General features: G+C 36.8%; 1 protein-coding gene across 1 annotated transcript in view; it reads left to right on the forward strand.

The window, feature by feature from the left end:
- Window positions 1-2909: 2909 nt before the first annotated feature.
- The window catches only part of LOC138713270 (noggin-3-like), a 309958-nt gene continuing 290722 nt past the window's right edge, over window positions 2910-22145 (forward strand). Inside the window, exon 1 of the mRNA XM_069845233.1 lies at window positions 2910-3143. The gene's annotated coding sequence lies outside the window, so the exon portion shown is untranslated. The remainder of the gene's footprint in view (window positions 3144-22145) is intronic.

Consider the following 22145-nt stretch of genomic DNA (forward strand, 5'->3'; position numbering starts at 1 on the left):
GGTTTTGGAACTGTTAAAGAAATCTTCGTGTGCAATTCAGAACACGAACATTTTTCTTATGTATAAATGCTTAATGTTATTTTGAGGAAATTATAATGCGAATATCATTTGCGACATGATAATGGACCTGAATTGTTGCAGAAAGCGAAAGATGTCCGAAAAGATTGTGAAATTTCGTGGGACAGATTTATTTTGTTGTTCTCATAAATTTACTTGACCAATTTAACGAGACAATCTCTCCCTATCTTGAGGTTTAACTAACATACATAGTTTCTTGACTATGAACAAATTATAGTAAATTCATCTTATAGTCTAACTGAATAGGTGCTATTGAGGGCAATATATGTACCTAAAAATTATTCTTTATTTAGAGGCGTTAGCAACTGCAGAGATTATATCAGCGTCGCCGGTGTGTCCGAATTTTGTCCCGCAGGAGTTCTTTTACACGCCAGTAAATCTGCTGATATGAGCTCATTTAAATGCCATCGACCTGGGTCGGAATCGAACCCGCAACCTCGAGCACAGAAGGTCAGCGCTATACCGATTACGCTACCGAAGCCGACTGTATGTATGTATGTATGTATGTACGTACGTACGTACGTACGTACGCACGCTGTGGAGTAACGGCTAGTCTGTGTGACAGTGAAACGAGCGGGCCTAAGTTCAAATTCTGGTTGAGCTTTTTTCCGGAGTTTTCCCTCTACCCAATGTGAGCAAACGCTGGGTAACTTTCGGCGCTGGACCCTGAACTCATTTCGCTGGCATTATCACCTTCATCTCACTCAGACGCTAGATAACCATCGCAGTTGAAAAAACGCCGTAAAATAACCAATTAAAAATGTAAGTATGTAGTTTTTTAGTAGGTTATTTTACGACGCTTTATCAACAGCTTAGGTTATTTAGCGTCGGAATGGGATGAAGGTGATAATGCCAGAGAATGAGTCCTGGGTCCAGCACCGATAGTTACCCAGCGTTTGCTCACATTGGGTTGAGGGAAAACCCCGGAAATAACCTCAACCACGTAACTTGTCCCGACCGGGAATCGAGCCTGGGCCACCTGGTTTTGCGGCCAGAAGCGCTAACCGTTACTCCACAGGTGTATACTGTAAGTATGTATGTACAGTATATCGTTTTTAGACGGTTGTTTGGCGGAGCTGTATCAACAACTAGATTTCTTAGCGTCGCGTCGGTAGAACTGGCGGCACCGAGATGGTATTTGGCGGGATGAAGCAAGGATTCCCCTTACAGTTGGAGAAAACATATTAAAAGCCCAACCAGGCAATCAGCCCAAGGAGGAATCGAACCTACGCCCGAGGAAAGTTGCGAAGACAAACGCATTTACCACCAGAATTACGTTTTTATTTTTTTATTGGGTTATTTTACGACGCTGTATCAACATCTCAGGTTATTGAATGAAATGAAGGCGATAATGCCGGTGAAATGAGTCCGGGATCCAGCACCGAAATTTACCCAGCATTTGCTCGTATTGGGTTGAGGGAAAACCCCGGAAAAAACCTCAATCAGGTAACTTGTCCCGACCGGGATTCGAACCCGGGCCACCTGGTTTCGCGACCAGACGCGCTGACCGTTACTCCACAGGTGTGGACCAGAATTACGTTAATGCCTATGTTTGTAAGTACGTATGTAGGCCTATATTTACAGGCGTATGTGCCTGATCCTGTGAGAAGATTTTCTGAGATGTTCTCCGCTCTCGAGTTGGTTTGCGATGCTGAGTTTCATCAAGTGTTTAAAGTGAGAGAGATTTTTTGCGTTTAAATTCCGCAGCATCCTATATCAAGACATTACCCAAGCGTTTAGTAACTATGTACGATACAGTGTCGTCAAACAAGAGAAGAATGAAATAATATGACTGGCGGAGGAAAGTGAGTAAACGCGACTGCCGGCGCGGCGCCCGCTCGAAGTTGTCCGAGGGGAGCCGAGCCAGCCTGTGATGCATAAAGTGGTGAAGACGGGCAGACAACTTTCCATACTTGTTTCTGACGTGTAGTGGGTCGGATCGGCAGGTTTGAGTTGCGCATGCTCGCCGTCAACAGACTCACGTGTTCCTCGCAGTGCGTGTGCTAACAGAGGTGTGAATATACGTCGCAGCGTCGGAAGAAAGCCTCAGATAAACACAAACGTTAAGTTAAAAGCTTATTCATCTGGAAAAGGATACTTTCGTTTTGAATTTTTATACTTCAGTTTGTCTTAACACTTAAAATAAACATGTCTTCCGCAGACGAGAATATAGTTGCCCTAGCAGTACTTACTACATCACAAAAAACATTGACACTGGGCTTACAGTGAACTATCGAACTGGATAAATAAAGCAACGTATTAACTTCTGTGCTCTAGTGCTAATCATCAATTCTGCTTCGTATCAATTGTTATCAGTGCTTCAAGAGGAGGACAGGTGACTACAGTGTTATCTTGTGTATTATTCCCACTTACTTAAACACATAATTCAGGCAGTCTTTAAGTTGCCTTTTTGTAGAATCAGTACTCTTCTTGTTTCCGCGAAAAAAAGAAGCACTGACATAATTACTGTCTTTTGTTTTTTATCTGGCTGTCGCCGCCAGGGCGTAGCACAGTCAGCGGCAATATTCAATGCCGTCACGTTGTACTTAGATAGTAAATTAAATTTAATTATTGTCCGGTTTTTCGTAATAAGCGTCTAGATTAGTCTTGTAACATCGAACCTCACAGAAGAAAGAAGAAAAGATTATAGATATATAAAACAGTAAAAAAAAAAAAAAAGGAGCAGCGCATGTAAATGGTTATAGTAGGAGTACTTGTGTGTGAGTGTTACAGTAGGCGGTGGAATAATAAAAAAAGAGAAAAAGATAATTGTTCTGCGTGTGTACGTGTGAGTGTTTCTGAGGGGGCAGTGAATTGGGAGGAGGCACCTCCGACATAATCATTCTATAACCTGGCTCGGTCTCTTCCTTTTATTATTATTATTTTTTGTGGCATACGCCCCCTTTTATATATGATGTACTTACAACATGCCGCCGGCAATCAAAGCCTACTGGAATCAACATCATCGTAAGCATCATCAGCTAAACAAGAAAAAGAAGACGTAGCGTAACATCATACCAACAACCTGATATCCGTGCCAGGTCAGCAAACAAGCCCTGCAAAAGGTAAGGAATAGGCGCTGACAAATCTATATTACAAGTCTTCTTTTTTAATGCAATTTCTGTAATATTGCGTGTTTGAGATTTTTTTTTGTTTCAGTGTTCGCTTTCGTTTTGCTTTATCCTGTTTTTGTCTCCAAGCGCGTTTCATTCATGTCCGTGTTATGACAGTATTAAGGCCATTACAATCGACTGTTTGGTGTGCTGTTTCAACCTTGTCCACCTTCATACAGCCGCCAGTTTGTTAAAAAGAGCACAACTACTGCACTGCTGCATACGAAGGTATCTAAGCGCGCTTTGATTCAATACTAAGAATGTTTTAATTCTTGTGTTATGAGACGCTCATTTTCATTCCAACCGCAATTTGTTAATTTCCTATTTTTTTAAGGGATTTCTATTACTATTAGTATACAGTGCTGCTTGTCTATGCGGATGACGTGAATATGTTAGGAGAAAATCCACAAACGATTACCGTAAAGTGGGGATATTTCGGACGCAGGGGTAACATCGGACGGTAATTCAATGTATCATATTTTATGTTGGTAACACCAGTTCTTAGCATCTTTTCCGCGCTTTTTACTATGTTCGTATGTTTCTGCACATTTTTAAAGACCCATTGGTGAACTGGTGTTACCAACATAAAATATGATAAATAGAATTACTGTCTGACGTTACCCCTGCGTCCGAAATATCCCCACTTTACGGTAGGGAAAACACGGGAATTTTACTGGAAGCAAGTAAAGAGATAGGTTTGGAAGTAAATCCCGAAAATACAAAGTATATGATTATGTCTCGTGACCAGAATATTGTACGGAAATATAAAAATTGGAAATTTATCTTTTGAAGAGGTGGAGAAGTTCAAATATCTTGGAGCAACAGTAACAAATATAAATGATACTCGGGAGGAAATTAAACACAGAATAAATATGGGAAATGCCTGTTATTATTCGGTTGAGAAACTTTTATCATCCAGTCTGCTCTCAAAAAATCTGAAAGTTGCAATTTATAAAACAGTTATATTACCGGTTGTTCTGTATGGTTGTGAAACTCTCACTTTGAGAGAGGAACAGAGATTACGGGTGTTTGAGAATAAGGTTCTTAGGAAAATATTTGGGGCTAAGAGGGATGAAGTTACAGGAGAATGGAGAAAGTTACACAACACGGAACTGCACGCATTGTATTCTTCACCTGACATAATTAGGAACATTAAATCCAGACGTTTGAGATGGGCAGGGCATGTAGCACGTATGGGCGAATCCAGAAATGCATATAGAGTGTTAGTTGGGAGGCCGGAGGGAAAAAGACCTTTAGGGAGGCCGAGACGTAGATGGGAAGATAATATTAAAATGGATTTGAGGGAGGTGGGATATGATGATAGAGAATGGATTAATTTTGCTCAGGATAGGGACCAATGGCGGGCTTATGTGAGGGCGGCAATGGGCCTCCGGGTTCCTTAAAAGCCAGTAAGTAAGTATTAGTATACAGTATTATAAGATCTGAAATATGTAGCTACATTCACATTCTAATTCCAAGTCTGTCTCGACAAACTGTTTCGTAATTACAAATTTATCATTCTTTCGCAAGGGCTTCTTGTCCAAGTTGTATTTGTAATTATTTCAGTTACATATTTATAATTATATTAGCACACAGCGTTAAAAGAAACGAAATGTCTTTGCTTCTGAATTCACAATCCAGTTCCAAATTCAATTTTCCGAGTATGGTAGTACCCCAAATATTACTAATTAGTAGAGATGACAATTTCATACGCTATAAAATCCCAAAATATGCATGCATTCGTGCACTATCAAACTATGAAACATGCACGATCAAGCGAAAAATACATTAAAACATGCACTTTCATTTTTGTTTCAAATTTCTTATTTCAGTTGTCTTTTCTTTTTTGCACAGTTAACAACTAAGGTTCCTGCACTTGTCAGTCAATATATTTTTGTAGGCAGAGAATGACCTCTCTACATCGCAATAAGTTGTGGGTGCAAACTTGACTGAACCTTTTTCTGTTACTTAGTTTTTCTTTTCTTTTCCTTTTTCGGTCCTGGTTCCTGAATTAAAATGAGAGTCATAAAAATCGAGAAACTGAGGTGTCCGCTCAAAGCCATTAAAACATGCACTTAAACTGAATGTAATGTATATTGTATGCATGATTATGCTAAAAATTGCTTAAATATGCATTACGCATGTTTTTATTCCAAAAAGACCAAAAATGCAAACGTGCATGGAAAAAGTACACATATTTGGAACCGGAAAGTAATGAAATGGATAAGTACTAAGTTTGAACTATGTCCTATGTTCCTATAAAAACGCGAATTTGCATGAAATTCTCGGCTCTACTAATTAGAATACCTGGACATTATTTTCTGAATTGTTACTAAAGGTCGTTTTTCTGTTGAAGATTTCTGAAGAACTTATTTAATGTTCCTTTTTTCTGAATGTGTGCACAGCAGCAATCCATTCGAAAGTCTTCTTTTATTTTAGAAAAATATTTAAGTGTGCCATTATGAAATTACGAAATTATGTATTTTTTAAATTTTATTCATTCATTTTGATTGCGTTCTGAACAGACCGATAATTTTACACGAGTCTGTCTGCCTTAGTAAAATGTTTTCCTGTAATTAGCTAGGATGCGTTTTCACACATAGGCCAACTTGGAGTAGTTATTTAAGCAATAATTAATCGAAAATGTTTGTAAAGACTTTCGTCCAGGAAATTTATTTGAATGCAACGGAGATAATTTTTTAAAATTTTGTGTCGCAAATTATTAGTCTACAAATGGTCAGAGGCGACTTTAAGATTACAATAATTAATAATTCAGTGGTACTACTAAAGAAAAAAAATGTAAGAACCGTAATTTTAATATTCAAATATTCCACTTGTATAAACGCTTAAGAAATAAAAGACGAGCTGGGTTAATCACTCTGCTGAAATTAAACCAAGACACCCTTTGTTACTTTAGCGGTTTTTACTAATTGTAAATGAAAATGCTTTTCTTTTTCGTTGTTTTTTTTTTTCGAATTTATTTATTTATTACATTACACTTGAGCTATATTAGTCATAGCAACCCGAAAGAGCAGAAGCTCGTGCTCGGGTGGAGTTCAGATCAGTTATACAAAATATATCACAACATTAAGAGAGTTCATTGAGCACAAAAACATTAATATATGGTAAAATACATACCGCATGTAATAATATATACAAATAGAAAGTACAAAAGTACATGACTATTAGAGTATCAATTTTTAACCCAAGTAGCTTAAAAGAAATAGAAAAGAATTAAATAATTAATCTAATTTGTTTCCTAAATATATGTGTGTTAAGTGTACTTAGTTCAGGATAAGCTCTAATTAATGCATTATATATTCTGGGCCCAAAAGTTCTGCTGTGTAAATTACATTTTTTTTATCAGTAAAGTTCTGTGTGTTTATTTGTTCGTGCCTACGTTATATTAACGGCAAGTGCATGTAAAATAATTATAGATGGCTTATGTGTGGAAACTGGAAATATACTGTAATGTGGGGTAAATTTGACCATAAAACAAAATTAAACGATGCTGTCAGTCTTATTTGTGACTTTAATTAACAGAAAATAATAAGAAATACAGAAAAAATAATGAATTTCAAAACTATGTTCAATACATCTGATATCACGGTTTAATATTTCTTCTTTTTCTTTTTCTTTTTCTTTTTCTTCTTCTACAGCTTTGTTTTAGGGTCAAGTTTATCCCCGTTTACGGTATGGAAAATAGTTCATTTCAGAGGAATTAGGGAGAAAGTACGCTACGTAGTATATGCTATAAGGTCTTTACTAAAAATTTTACCCCCTCCCCCCCAAAACAAAAATTGAAATGACGCCCTTGTGAATTGTTAACTGATTCTGAATAATGAATAATGAACAGACAATAATAAGAAATATAGAAAAAATAATGAATTTCAAAACTATGTTCAATACATCTGATATCACGGTTTAATATTTCTTCTTTTTCTTCTTCTTCTTCTTCTACTGCTTTGTTTTATGGTCAAGTTTATCCCCGTTTACGGTATGGAAAATAGTTCATTTCAGAGGAATTATGGAGAAAGTGCGCTACACAGTATATGCTATAAAATCTTCACTAAAAAATGTTACCCCCCCTCCTCCCCAAAACAAAAATTGAAATGATACCCTTGTGAATTGTGAACTGTGAACTGATTCTGAATAATGAATACATGCGCCCTGGACCAAATAATCGGAAATGATCTAAACAACAAACACTCGATAACGAACGATATCTCCTAGTAAATTACCTATTTTCTAATCACTAAGTTGGTGAATCTCGAAATATTATTTTCTGTATTATCTATATGCCTTAGCCGGAATCTGCTATCTTACTTCTTCCCGGTAAAGGACTTGTTTAATGTTCCTTTTCTCTGGATATGTGGATAACAATAGCGATCCATTCCAGTGGTCTTGCTTTAATTTACGAAAATAATATGTAGGTATGTCAATACAAATTATGAAAAACTGCGTTTAATTTCGTCCATTTTATTGTGGTTGAATCCTGGACTTGCCCGAGCATTTTTACAAGTCAGTCTGTCTTGGCAAAATGTTTTCCAATAAAATTGTTAACTTGGAGAATTTCGAAATAACTTTTCTAAATTGTCACTTTACCGTAGTCCGGTCTTTCTATAAGTTTTCTTCCTGTTAAATATTTCTGAAGTGCTTGTCTAATCCTTACTTTTTCTTTCTATATGTGTCTATACCATTAGTAATTAATCATAGTCTTGTTGCTTTAATGTAGGAAAGTATATTAGTAAGCCTATATAAATTATAAACTTATTTTTAATTTTGTACATTATATTGTAATTTTGGATTCTAGACCGATCCGAACATTTTTGACTAGTCATTGTGTTTTGGAAAACTTTTTCCCAACTAGCCTATTAATCTGAAGTATTTTCACTGTATTTTAATCGCGGTCTTCTGTAGATCTTCTCACTGAATTACTACGTTTTTATGAAGTATTTAAATCGATCGATCTGAATACACTTACCGTATTGAAATCTTCATGAAAACGGAAATTCAACTCGATCTGAGTCTAAGGTCGATACACCTAAAAAGTGGGATCGGATCGTATTCAATTCGAATTGAGTTCCATGAAAACGGGTATCGTATTCAGTTCTACCTCAATACGCTAAGCGCGTGATCGATCGTCATTTGTTTGACGTGTCAGCTGTTTTACAAACAGTGAGGGTAATATCTATGTTGAAAAAGAGAGTTGTAAAACATAGTATTTCGTGTTTTCCTAAAACTCAATATTACCATCCTTCATTAACAGGCAGAATATTAAGTTTTCATGCGCCTTATTTGGAAATCGCAACGTTGTTTATAGCTAATGCCTACGGAGTGGCCAACACGCTAATATGTCGATGACATGTTAACCAACATAACTACTTTCGAAATCGAAACTTCAGCTTCCGTACTCGGATCGTTTTCAATACGTATCGAAAATTGCATGAAAACAGGGATCGTATTCAGTATGGAAAATGTATTCAGATCGATTTGAATACTCCATGAAAATATAGTATATGTTTCTGAAGCGCTTGTTTAATGTTTCATTGAATCTTCGATCTCGCTACACACCATACACTGGACTGACGTCTGATTTGTGTTGCATTATTTTATGATGAAATAAAACTGTGAGATGGTATAACTTTACAAATATAGGGCCTACATAGGCCTATATCTGGAAAAATAAATAAGCGAGCTTTTGTAAGGCAGTGACAGGTCAGGTTTGGTTTGTTTAGGCTTTTGATACGTCTTACATATACGCTTCGTCGTAAAAAGATACAAAATAGATTTACCGTAGACCAAAAAGAAGTGTTTTCCGCTTTATGGTATGTAATGGTGATTCCATGGGGTACGTTATGATTTCGTGTAAATAATAATAATACGAAACTGCCCTCCATTGAGGGTAGCCCTTACGGACTCAGTATATCCTCAAAAAATTATTATACATATGTAAACATAGATATTAAATTTTAAAGAAGGGAAACAAAGAAAAGGGCGTGAAAAATTACAATTGCTATTAATGTGGCACCATGTGATTAATTAGAATTTGGCATGATTTTTTAACACAATTATCACAATGTCATCCCTCAGAGATGTTGGCAGAGCAAACTGCCGTCTAAATTCTTCTAAAAAAGCTGGTATAGTCCCTCGAGCACCTATGAGCAAGCCGAATACCTCAACGTGAATTAAGGCATATTTCAGCTTGAAATAGTTAACTGTAGGCTCATAGATCGACTTCTCAAGATGGACGTCGGCTGACTGATGACATTCTACTTCAAAACGTATTGTGAGGTCCACAATGATGCCATGTTTAATGTCAGCATTGTGCGCTAAAATATCTCCTCGTCTCGTTGACCCATTTTCAGCTAGACAGGAGATTTCTTCTTCTACTATCCAGCCCTTATTTCTTAATGCGGCAGCAATTTTGGATCTTACAAGATGATGTCTAGAGTTCCTCAAGAGCACAGAATCCCAAGACGTGTGCTAAAGTTTCAATCTCCGGGCAGTCATGTCTGCACCGGGTACCGTCGAGAGATCTGCCGGGAACGGAACGAACAGCTGCTAAATTTGCTGTCATTTTCAGGCTAGATATCCATTCACTAGTCGAAAGTCCTTTCTTGTTTGCAATCCAACTGTTGGCGACTGTTACTTCGCTATATATCGAGAAATAGAAGGTATTTGGGGCGGGTTGTGTGTGATCACGTCTTGTCTTTCGAGTGGTATGCTACAATTTTGAAGTTATTCTAAATTATTCTACTTATTTTAAATGTAATTTATCCATGTGTACAAAGCCGTGACAGTGACACTGAGTTAGTACTTTACGACTACAAAACTTATTTTAAGTTGTATATTCTGAGCACATTTTATGGTGTATTATTACTCGTATATAATTGTTACACTTTCCAAGCATTCAAGGATAAATAACTCAGGCAGTTTAGAAAGCATTACGAAACACGGGTAACATAGACGTTAACGCTGCAGACGATGACGGTCTATAGATTACATGTAAGTACGTAACAAATATTCGATGTTGGCGTTTGAATTCGGTAGGCCTACGTTTAAAAAGTGATCAATTTCCGTAAGGACGTTTGATGAATGTTATCGTATATATTTGCAAATAATATACATCACGAGCATAGTATTTTTAAAGTAATATTTGTTATCTACTTTACTCTGCGTGGGATTTCGCACTCCGCCCTTGAACATTTCATGCATTCAAATAATCTTACAGTTATAAATATACGCGATTCTTTTTACGTATTTCTCTGCGGTCTAGAAACACATTTTATTTGCAATACCTCCTCTTTCTTTTTTTTTTAAATATCTTCATATTGAATTCCTTAATCCTTTTACCACATTAACTTTTAATGAATGATTATGAAACTTTTTAACAATAAATAAAACAAATTGTGGTTAACATATAGGCTATTACAATATCGCCAACAAGATATAGTTTATTATAGATTTATTAATTTGTCCTACAGAATAATATCTGTAATATTAATCGTCAATATTACAGATATTATTCTGTAGGACAAATTAATAAATCTATAATATTCTCATAGCTGCAGTGCATATGTCTGTACAGATTACTGTGCACTTAACTGCGGAATCCCGGCCAAACAAGTCACTCAACTGAGTGCGCTCCTAACATAATGGCAGTTGACATTGGACATATACGTCAACATATAGGCCTACAATTTATTTTAACTGAATGTAATTATTGCGTAACGTATTTAGTATTGTTTACTGTCTATTAATTAGTGTATTTATAATGTAAATATGACTCATGCCTATACTACTTCTTTAAAATTGTGTATTATCTCTACATAATGTATTTCACATGTAAAAAACTACAACCCTAATATACAAAAGGTAAAATAGGGTTTCAATATTTGGATAACAATAATAATAATAACATAGGCTTATATGCCTAATTTGGAGTCAGGCCACAAAGGGAAACATTGAAGGAGGAGGGTTCGATCCGGTACTGTGGATTGAATTCGGCGCAGCTCAGTGGTCAGAGCACTTGGTACGTAGAACCAAGGACCCGGGTTCGATCCCCGGTGCCGGAGCGAATTTTTCTCCTCAAATATTAAGATATAGTTTGTTTCATTATTTTACGTACCAATATTTTTTGTTTTATACAGAGTGAACCGTAAGTAATATCATTAATTTCAGGAGGTTATTCTTTGAGATATTTGAAACAAGTTGAATACAGTTTTGTTTGTTTTTGCTTTCTTTTCGAGATAAAAATTGTTTTATATAAAACATTTCATACTCGTTGATTTAATTTCCATTGATTTTGGGAAAGTCATTGATTTAATTCCCAATATGCTGAGTCAAATTAAGAGAGCAGTGTATTATGATAATAAATGATTGAAAAAAATTTAGTTTTGTCCTTCAACAGTCTTACTAATATACCGTGTATAGTTTTTATACTAGACTTATGCAGAGTTGAGACAGAAAACTTTACTAAAAAACAATGCAGAAGCGATGGACGTATAAACAGCTTGTAATAACTATTGCATACACGAAACCTCTTGTTTAAGCGTTGTATATAGAGAAAAGAAATGGCCGCCCCTCTAACAGCTGTTCGTATCGACTGTCATTTTATGATGATGGTTGCCTAATACCAAAGAAGAACAAACCAAAGGGCACAGAATAATTAGAATAATATTGCTGTAGCTTGTACTCTTTGACCAAAATATGGCCTAGTACGGTAATCGATTAGAGCCAGTTGTACTATCGATACTTAACACGCCACACTACAGCCCTCTACCGGATGCAATAAGGAACCTCAGATAGTCTATTGTCTTTCGTAACGAAGTCATGACGAAACTATGACAGTGTAACAGTTGTACTGTTATACACGACGTATGTAGTGATTATTACTAGGGAATTTACACACGACGTATAAACGAGCTATTCATTGTATAAGCATAAGACAATTAAACGTCTGTATATAGAGTTTTTATTAGTAAGACTGTAAATGTGTAGAAATTTTCCGCCTTTCTTTTAGTCTCCGCATATAATCCATATATCTTAATGTCGTCTGTTACCTGATATCTTCTTCTGTCCGGAACCCTCCTCTCGTTCACCATACCTCCCAGCGCACCCTTCAGTAGGCAGTTTCTTCTCAGCCAGTGGCGCAACTAATTCCTTTCCATCTTCCTGATCAGTTTCAGCATTATTCTTTCTTCACCCACTCTTTCCAACACAGCTTCATTACTTATTCTGTCTGTTCCTTTCACACGTCCCATTCTTCTCCATATCCATATTTCAAATTCTTCTAGTCGCTTCTCTTCATTTCGTCGTAATGTCCATGTTTCTGCCCTGTAGGCTACAATGCTACACTCCATACAAGCACTTCACTAGTCTCTTCCTTAGTTCTTTTTCCAGGGGTCCGCAGAAGATGCTCCTTTTACTATTAAAAGCTTCCTTTGCCATAGCTACCCTCCTTTTGGCTTCCTGATAGCAGCTCATGTTGCTAATTGTCACAAATTAAATAATTATACGATTCACAACATAGTAAGGAAACATCCTGGGAGACATTTGCGTGTTTCGCGAGCAGACTGGGAGTCGTTTTTCTGTTCGTAGAATTACAACAAAACTTGGGAGGAAAGAGCAATTTAGTAGCCATTACTTTACTCATGAAAGTGTAAATGACTTCGTTTTTTCATTGGCGGGAAAAATAAATAAGAGAGAGACACTATCTTTATGTAGCAAGCAATGGAAGATTGCATCTCAGAACCGAAACACAGATTCAGAAGATGATCGAAAATATTTTAGCATTAAATAAGTTAAAGAGTAAGCCTATTATGATTGTCTCGTTACCAGAATGTTGTACGAAATGGAAATTTATCCTTTGAAGAGGTGGAAAAATTCAAATATCTTTGAGCAACAGTAACAAATATAAATGATACTCGGGAGGAAATTAAACTCAGAATAAATACGGGAAATGCGTGTTATTATTCTGTTGAGAAGCTCGTATCATCCAGTCTGCTCTCAAAAAAGCTGAAAGAATTTATAAAACAATTATATTACCGGTTCTTCTGTGTGGTTGTGAAACTTGGACTCTCACTTTGAGAGAGGAACAGAGGTTAAGGGTGTTTGAGAATAAAGTGCTTAGGAAAATATTTGGGGTTAAGAGGTATGAAGTTACAGGAGAATGGAGAAAGTTACACAACGCAGAGCTGCACGCATTGTATACTTCACCTGACATAATTAGGAACATTAAATCCAGACGTTTGAGATGAGCAGGGCATGTAGCACGTATGGTCGAATTCAGAAATGCATGTAGAGTGTTAGTTTGGAGGCAGGAGGGAAAAAGACCTTTGGGGAGGCCGAGACGTAGATGGGAGGATAATATTTGAGGGAGGTGGGATATGATGATAGAGACTGGATTAATCTTGCTCAGGATAGGGACCAATGGTGGGCTTACGTGAGGGCGGCAATGAACCTCCGGGTCCTTAAAAGCCAGTAAGTAAGTAAGTAAGTAAATATTAATTAATTATTAGTACGTTTAAATTTCACTAGCTTCCAGTAACCGGCTCAGAAATCGTGTACAATTTTAATTTCATGGAACTCCAATCTGTCGCAGTTGCCAACATTAACAGTTACAAAATCACTACCTACCATTTGTAGTATTTGTCAGTATCGAAATTCGAAACGAAGTTGACAAAAGAAAATTTAACCTGCAAACTAGAAAATGACCAAAATCTACTAGCATATGTAGTAATGGGGGAAAAATTGTTAGGTTTCACCCTTAGGGTATGAAGTAAGCTGACCCGGACTATACATAAGGTCGAACAGAACCGAGACTCAACGCATGTGACTACTAATAAATTGGGAAGAAAATGCTCTTGTGATATTTAATGCAGGTAGTAGTATTGAAGCACTTCTGAGAAGGGCAGAAAGATATCCATGAAAAACCTCAAGCACAGTCATTTGCATTACCAAGAATCAAACTAAGTACATCCGGGTAGAAGTCTACACGGAGCCTAACGGTGACTGCATATCCATACATGACAAACCACAAACAAATTGAAGTCTTGTCAGTGATTTACAGCCCTGTTACATTAAAAAGCACCTTTCTGGGAAGAAGTGACGAGTAACGTAGACAGGAATTTACATGATTAAAAGGCATTTATCATTACTTTCATACGTGAAGGGGCTTCGCTGTGCTAAAACTCTTGTAAAATATATTATGATATTCAAGAGAATAATATTCAGGCTTTTAACAAAACAATTCTGTTCTGATAATGCTAATAACTTACATAGCCATACATGAGCGTGATGCTGAAGATAATCACTGAGATTATCAATTTTGCGGCTTAATCTTCATTAAAACTGCTTCATTAGATTATATAACGACGCTGTATCAATTGGTAGATTGACGTGGATGGGATTAGCAATACCGTGATGGTATTTGGCAAGATGAAGTCGAGAATTCGTTATGAATTACGTGACATCAGCTTTATACTTACTTACTGGGTTTTAAGGAACCCGGAGGTTCATTGCCGCCCCCACATAAGCCCGCCATTGGTCCCTATCCTGAGCAAGATTAATCCATTCGATATCATCATATCCCACCTCCCTCAAATCCATTTTTATATTATCTTCCCATCCACGTCTCGGCCTCCCTAAAGGTTTTTTTCCCTCCGGTCTCCCAACTAACAGTCTATATGCATTTCTGGATTCGCCCATACGTGCTACATGCCCTGCCCATCTCAAACGTCGGGATTTAATGTTCCTAATTAGGCCTATGTCAGGTGAAGAATACAATGCGTGCAGTTCTGTGTTGTGTAACTTTCTCCATTCTTCTGCAACTTCATCCCTCTTAGCTCCAAATATTTTCCTAAGCACTTTATTCTCAAACACCCTTAATCTCTGTTGCTCTCTCAAAGTGAGAGTCCAAGTTTCATAACCATACAGAAAAACCGGTAATATAACTGTTTTATAAATTCTAACTTTCAGATTTTTCGACAGCAGACTGGATGATAAAAGTTTCTCAACCGAATAATAACAGGCATTTCCCATAGTTATTCAGGATTCGTAACAAGCTGCTTTTTACGGTGATGGGTTGTTAGCCCTTAGCCCAACCCCCAAGCTGGAGGACCACCCCTCATCGGCTGTCCGCGACTGCTTATTCAATATATTCACAGCTACCCTCTACGTATATCTGGAGGCCGTCTCCTCGATCCGCAACCTGAGGACGCGCCATGCCGTGGTGATAGGGACCCACAATACATCAGCTTTATAGTTGAAGAAAACCTCAGATTTTCTATCGGTTATTTAATGATGGTTTATCAACTATCTTATTTAGCGTCGATGAAATTGGTGATAGAATAAATTATATTTAGAGATATAAAACAGAGGATTCACCACAGGTTACGTGACATTCGCCTTACAGTTGGGGTACCTCGGACACTTCAGTAGGTTATTTAATGACCCTGTATCAACTACTAGATTAGTTATCGTCGAGAGAATTGGTGATAGCCTAAATAATATTTCGTGAAATAAAACGGAGAATTGAATTTGTCATTTGCAAAACCACATGAACCACAGAAAATAAGTTTCGAGAAAAATAGAAAAAAAAACTATCTATAGTTAATGGATTTTCTGTTATGTCTGTGAAATTTTTACAGGAGAACCATACATTAGTATGTCTGATTACAAAAGCATTTTATCTTAATTATCTCATTTCATATCACTTGAAATATTTTTTTTAATTTCTTGGACTCATGTTGTTTTAACAAGTACCAATAATAACTCCAGTATCCTGACAAAATATGGAGTGTATTGTTTGTTGTAGTGTGAAATACATTATTCAATTTTCAATCAATTCGTATTGTTATTTTTATTTCATATTCAAAATGATTCATATCATTCACAAATTAAATTAAAAATATCATATCCAACTTTAAAAAAGTTATTCGCGAGTAATTATTTTTCATACCAGTGTGTCACATGTTTAATGGCAATGTATGGGTACAGATATATCTTTAGTTCACAATAAGAAAATAACATAAATTGCATATTATCCCTCCAAAAAAGACGGTGTTTCTTGCTATGTGATCTCTCTTCGAGGACTTTTTCTCTTTATGTCATACACTTCTACAAGTCCTTGAAGGTACACAGGCACACATCTTGTTCATTTTTGTTTTCAAATGACGTAGTTTTATTAAAATGTCTATTCTATCTGGTACAGATACTTTCATAGAACACTGTTGATTATTTTTTCTTCTACAAAACTCTTGGAACTACACTCACTGTCGAAAACCTTGACAAAGAAGTGCATGATAGAAAAATGCATCATGGCGTTAAGCGTTAAAACCACATGCGTCCGGGACTGATATGGTTTTGAAAGAACTCAATATTTTAAGATTTTATAGAATGCTTAGTAATGATCGGACTCATGTTGTTTTGACTGGAAATGATGCGTCTATCCATAGTTCTTCCTATTGTGCCGGCGACTCTTTTTCGTAAAAATGTGGACTCCTGTGGTTTTACAAATGACCGATTCAATTGGCCATGGATTATGTGACATTAACCTTACAGTGGGGGAACCTTGGACTTTTTATAAGGTTATTTAATGACGCTGTATCAACTAGTGAATTGTTTAGCGTAGAGGAAATTAGTGATAGACTAAATAATATTTGGCGAGATGAAACCGATGATTCGCTATGGATTACGTGACATCCGTCTACAGTTGGGGAAACCTCGGGATTTTTAGTATGTTATTTAATGAAGCTGTATCAACTCCTAGGTCATTTAGTGTCGAAGGAATTGTTGATAGAGAAATGGTTTTTGATGAGATGAAACCGAGGATTCGCCTTAGTTGGAGAAACCTTAGACTTTTTAGAAAGTTATTTAATGACGCTATATCAACTTCTAGGTTATTTAGTGTCGATGGAATTTTTGATAAGAAACTGGTATTTGTCGAGCTGAAACCGAGGACTTGCCATGGAAATCAGTCCATGGCCTTATAAAATTTACAATAATTTTATAGTAATTTCACTGTTTCATTTTTTTACAGAGACATCTATTTTATATACAACGTATTAATGCCAAGCTTAGAGACTTTAAATTGCTATACTATTATGGAAGACCAGACGTTTACAACATATGCCCTAGCACAATCTTGTACTCACTAACCCTAAGCTACGCCAGTGTATCATTTCGTAGTGAAACTCTTTTTACTTGTAATATAGGACAGTTGTGGAAATTCATGTAGGCCTATATACAGAGCGTTCATTTCAAAACCTCCCAGTCTAAATAACTATATAATTTAAATAGGATTTAATTAAACAAAACATACGTCATTTAGATATTGAGGGGGAAGTTTAAAACCAGTCTTAACTGATTATTAAGTTTCACCCCCTCACTCCCAGCCATCCCCATTTTGAAATTTCAAATGGCACCTCTATCTTGTGATACTTAAATCTGAAAGAGTATTCAGTTGTTTATACACCTCATTCATTTGTTTTCGCATCTTTTGTTTTCTATCGTCGCCTGGCAACATAGACTGTTGTTATTGTTGATTAGAGCTAAAGAGAATAAAGCCACAAAGACTACTGAGCATTTCATGTAGGTTGTGTTTGTGTATTAAATTATTTTAAAATGGTGTATACCAGGGGCGGCTCTACAATAAGAACTGCAGAGCTGCAGAACCGCCATTTAAATGGACCTGAAAAAAATTAAAAATGAAAAAACGTGCTTTTATGTAATCTAGTTTATTGTTTCATTTATTTTTCCAATTCATTCTCTTTCGATTCGAGATTTTACTGTCTGTAGGAACCTTGAACTGCTCGAGAATTTTAGCTGTAGTGTACTTTTCTGATCTGTGATCGGCAGTTCCTGAAGCTTAACATAGGGTAGTGGGCAGCAGAAAACTGGTTTTCTTCGCCGTCCCATAAAGACTGCATTAGAGCTGCAACCGAAGCAGCTCTCTCCAGATATACAAAAGAACAGTCAACACCCTCATCTCTTTATGACCTGCGTTCTAGGCTTCTGGACTACTGTATATCATTACAGTTCCAGTGTATTATAGTACTGTGGGTGGTATGATGTGATTAGTCAGTGTGTCTAAGGAAATATTTTATATTAAAAATGAATGAAATGAAAATCTAATCAACCAACCCTTTTCGAAATTAAAAGAGAAATTGCATGTTAACTTAAAAAATTAGGACGTCCTATACAAAATTTAAATATTGAAATTTCTGAAAAAAGTCGACGAAATCATGTAGCCTACTAGTCATTTTAATACCGAAATGTGTAATGGAAACGATTGGTTTTTTTGCTGCGCTCATGAAAACGCTTTCTCCCCCACCCGTGTATTCTGTTTAGAGGAGAAAATACATGAACAAACACCGGAGTGAAGGATTTAGTTAATTTGACTTTAAAAAACTAGAGAAGCATGTGGGGCACTACGTGACTAGTTGTACTAGGTGGGAGAGGTGTAGCGCACGGATGGTTGGAGTACAATTTCGGGTGCACAGTCATCTTCGAGAAGGGGCTGTAATTACACGCGTCATCCGATTTAGATGCAATAAACAGCATGCGTTTGCTAAATACACTATTTTTCATGCAGAACTGCCAATCTTTGTAACCGCGGGCCGCTACTGGTGTATACTCTTCAAGAGAGAACATAAATAATCCTTATTGATCACATTACGAAATTACACAATCAACTGACAATAACAACAGTACAGGTTGTCAGGCTACGATAGAAAACAAAAGATATGAATTATTATTTTTTATTATGTACCGAAGTACATATGATATTTCCGTGCAGGAGTTCTGCGTTATCATATGATGAAGGATGGATAGAACAGAGAAAAATTATCTCCGGCACCGAGACTCGAACCCGGGTTTTCAGCTCTACATGCTGACGCTTTATCCACTAAGCCACACCAGATTCCAGTTCCGATGCCGGATCGAATCCCCTCAGTTTAAGTTATATCTCTCAGTTTTCCTTTGGTGGCATACCCTCTATTATCCGTGGTAATGAAAGGGATGGAATGAACGATTAATCTAAAACATTGCATAATCCGTACCATAAAATATTTTCGTAAATGAAGTGAATAATACTTGAACTTTAGGAATTTCCTTCATGGTCTTGTGTTTAACACGCTAGGTAGTGGATCAGAAGTTCACTAATTTAAGTTCGGTTGTCAACGACGTGTTTTTAAGGGGCAAGGAAACTCCTTGTAATGGCTTTCAGCGGAAAGATATGAATAGTAGAGGTCACGTGTTGTACATTTACATACTTTATACACTTCATCCTTGATTCTTATTAAATCGAGCACAGTTGTAACATCAGTTTCGTATTCTGATGCGAGATGAGCCACAGTTTCTCTTTCCTCGAACCTCTAAAGTATTTGCACTTTTTTCGATACTTAGTACCAACACGTTTTCTTTTGATACTCATGAAATACATTTTGTCTTGAAATTGTACAGTACGGCAACTTGAACAGTAAATCAAACTGTGTAAGTGTAAAGACTTGTAATAACAGTCTAGAAAAAATACGTAGGCCTACTAATATAACGTACAGTATTACCCTAGATCATATATGTAACAGATAGGTCATCGCTATGTTAAAATCGTTTGCACTTTGAAGAGAACAACCGCCAGGATCGCCACCCGTCCGCCGTAAACGAACACGAAATGGCAGTAAAGTCGCTAATGCAATTCAAATGGGAATTATGACGTGACTCCTTATGTAACAACTAGATGGCAGCGTAGTAAACCTGACAAACGTTGTTAACGTCAAAGATTTGGTCAAAGCCTATAAGCCGACGTATCTGGGGTATATATGATCTAGGGTATTACTTCATATGTTTCTGTAGAAAAAAAAAAAGTAGTGAGAAAAAGACAGTTGAATAATCCGCCAATCGGTTAAAGGGAGACGGATAATCGGGGTTCTACTGTAGTACATTTTGAGATAAACTTCTATTTCCTTGCCTAAGTGGAATTGGAGTCCCTTGGGTTTGTGAATCTGATTACAAGTGCTACTTCTAGAGCCAAATCGCACATCTCCCATAGACTACATATTTCGCATTATTGTTGAACTTAAATTCCCTCTCTTGTTCCGCACTTACGGAGTAGCACTTAAGGGTTGGTTCTTTCTACCGTCCTATAAAACAAACTTCGACTGTGTTTACAAGTGTAACTTTCCACGACCGTTTAGAACTGTAGTCGGTGTGCGTATTTTGCAATCTTATCTCATATCAATCTAAGGCAGACTCCTCTCTCGATAAAGAGATGATTTATGTTCAGCGTAAAACTATCTTTTTTTTATTTTAGTAGGTTATTTTACGACGCTTTATCAACAGCTTAGGTTATTTAGCGTCTGAATGAGATGAAGGTGATAATGCCGGTGAAATGATTCCGGGGTCCAACACCGAAAGTTACCCAGCATTTGCTCATATTGGATTGAGGGAAAACCCCAGAAAAACCTCAACCAGGTAACTTGCCCCGACCGGGAATCGAACCCGGGCCACCTGGTTTCGCGGCTAGACGTGCTAACCGTTACTCCACAGGTGTGGACAAAACTTATCTTATAGAATTTATTTATTCCACAACAGAAAATTCCATTTTCTTCATGACTTCCTGCTGCTATAGCAGCTCCTACTCCGGTAACTGCCTTGGTTTATTCATCGACTTGAAAATCCATTATAAATCAGAAATATAGAACCAATAAAGAAAAGATTCTCCTAAGGGAACGAACAGGTGAAATTACTAAATCTTACAGTTTTCATTTTTTTTTCTCAAAGACCAAGGACACCAGAATAAAATTATGTGACACGTTTCCTTATTAAGATAAAATAAAAGGCAGGAATTTTTTTCAACTTGATTTTCTTTAATTTTCGACGTGTGGAACCATTTATATATTAATTAATTAAATTAATATATAAATGGTTCCACACGTCGAAAATTAAAGAAAATCACGTTGAAAAAAATTCTTGCCATTTATTTTATCTTAATAAGGAAACGTGTCACAATAATTTTATTCTAGTGTCCTTGGTCTTTGAGAAAAAAAATGAAAACTGCAAGATTTAGTAATTTCACCTGTTCGTTCCCTTAAAACAATAAAAATAAAGTGCCTGTACCTTCCTCTTTGTGGTTTAGCGTCTACCATGCAGAAGTCGTTTCACTGCAAATTTGGTAATATTAAAACTGCGAGGGCACAAAACATTGCAGCCATAATTTGGTGTAAGGCATAACGCTGCAAGCCGAAAGACCGCGGGTTCGATTCCCGATGGAGTCAGGATTTTTTTCCATTAATCGAATCCTTCTGGCCGCATTATGGCCCTGGGGTTTACTCTGCCTCTAACACGGGCGTTCTCCTTTGCAACTCTTACATTTAGAAAACAGATAAAAAAAAACAATTTCATGTACAGATTCACTCCACCATACTCTACCGCCGGCAAAGGGGTTGACTTTACCTTTACTTTTACAGCGACATTAGTTGGGAACGCTCGAGTTTTTGTCTGGAGCCGCCCAACACATTGATAGCGGGCAGAACACTATGAATGAATGAAAATATGGTGAGGTTTTACTGTAATACAGGGACATCATTTTATTTTTACTTCAACTTATATTGTACCTGAGTTGTTTAATGTACTTCACTCCCACCCCTTCTACTAACGAATTTCCAACCGTCCTCCACACAGAACCAAGGCCGCAGTACTGACTTAGTGATTATAGTACGTTTCAGAAATATGTTCGCGTTTTCCAGTGACGAAAACTTCCAATATTGAATCATATTTTCGCACAGGTACTGTCGTCCGTTTGCCTACGTCGCATCCCGATTTCCCCCACCTGCTTCTGCTCGCTCCACTGTAAAGACTACTGGCTGGGGTTTCTTAGCTCTTTTCTGAAAACATTAATTTCTGTTAGGAATTAATTGGACGTCTACGTAATATTATGAAACTGTTTAAAAT

The sequence above is a fragment of the Periplaneta americana genome, chromosome 14, assembly GCF_040183065.1.
Source record: "Periplaneta americana isolate PAMFEO1 chromosome 14, P.americana_PAMFEO1_priV1, whole genome shotgun sequence".
Lineage (NCBI taxonomy): Eukaryota > Metazoa > Arthropoda > Insecta > Blattodea > Blattidae > Periplaneta > Periplaneta americana.